Source organism: Solanum tuberosum, unplaced genomic scaffold (assembly GCF_000226075.1).
Source record: "Solanum tuberosum cultivar DM 1-3 516 R44 unplaced genomic scaffold, SolTub_3.0 scf00417, whole genome shotgun sequence".
Classification (NCBI taxonomy): Eukaryota; Viridiplantae; Streptophyta; class Magnoliopsida; order Solanales; family Solanaceae; genus Solanum; species Solanum tuberosum.
In genome coordinates, this window is record NW_006239339.1 from 382,925 (window position 1) to 384,336 (window position 1,412).

A 1,412-nucleotide genomic window follows, 5' to 3' on the forward strand; every position below is an offset into this window, starting at 1 on the left:
CAGAAACAAACTCTTTATTATAACAATGCCAAGGTAATTCCGGTAATGAAATCCATATTGGGACTACATGGGTTTCTTCAGCTGGTGTAAAATTAGGAGTCCATGTTTGAATTCTCATCACCTGTCCAGCTATACTCATTCTTTTTTCCTCTGTTTGTAGTCCCTTAGTCAAATCCTGATCAGTAATTTGTCTCTTTTTTATAGCATCTCTTCTTTTTTACTCAACCTACCTCCTGACTTATTATTGAATTTGTCTTCCTGTTGACCAGTATCAAGAACACCTTGTTGCCCAGTAGCTTTGTGACTCGAAATAGGAGTAGTAGGGGCTCTATAATCAGTACTAAATTCAGCAACATCCTTATGTACAACATGAACCAATTCCCCTCTCCCTTTGGTCCCCCCTTCCTGCAAATTAGTAGGTGTCTCTTGTGTCCTCCCAACCATACCTCCAACAGCTTCCTCAACAATATTCTTAACAACATTAACAATATTATCAAGGGGTCCAGGGGATGGGAGCATTGAGTTAATACTTGTATCAACATGCCCTGTAATTCCTTTAGTGTTGTCCTTACCAGTACTCTTTGCTGCACCCCTTTTATGCTCACCCTGTTCCTGCTGTTGTTTTGTTGCTATCTGATATCTGCTATCACTCTTGTTGCCAGTGTGTTTGTCCATTATCTCTAAGGAAGATGGTGTCTCCTGCACATCAAGGTTAATATATGTGTTTTGAGTAGGAATAGCAATTATACCTGCCTGTTTGGTGGACTGTGATGGTTGACTGGTGTTACCCCTGAGTGGCTGCTGTGAATTATTGTTCCTCTTCTTTTGGGTCTGCCACTGCTCCTCTTGTTGATTATACATATGTTCCTGATCTCTTTGCTGATTGTAGGGATGTTTGGTAGCCTCCTCATTTGGACCTGTTTCTTTGTGACCTTTTAGGTTGTTTGAGGGATTTATTGTCCATGTCTTTAACATTCTTGTTTCTAGCAGTTTCCAAGTCCCTTTTTTTTCTGCATCTTTTTGTCTTATGATACAATCACACTCCAAATGTCCTTGATGTTTGCAGTAGAAACAATAGTCTGGGATATTATCATACTCTATTTTCTGCCATCTCCCATCAGTGATATCTTCCCCTATATAACCCATCCAAATATAAGGAGGTCTCGCTTTTGAGTAAGGTCAACTTGCACCTTCACCCTAGCTTGACTACCCCTAGTCTTTTTAATGAGGCAGAATCTAAATATAAAACCTTCCCAATAGGTGACAACAAGGCAGAAACAAACTCTTTATTATAACAATGCCAAGGTAATTCCGGTAATGAAATCCATATTGGGACTACATGGGTTTCTTCAGCTGGTGTAAAATTAGGAGTCCATGTTTGAAATTCTCATCAACCTGTCCAGCTATACTCA

At 39.7% G+C, this 1,412-nt stretch overlaps 1 pseudogene; it reads right to left on the minus strand.

Annotated features, from left to right (window-relative positions):
- LOC102601786 (L-tryptophan--pyruvate aminotransferase 1-like) overlaps positions 1-1,146 on the minus strand; it is a 25,387-nt pseudogene extending 24,241 nt beyond the window's left edge.
- Positions 1,147-1,412: the final 266 nt, after the last annotated feature.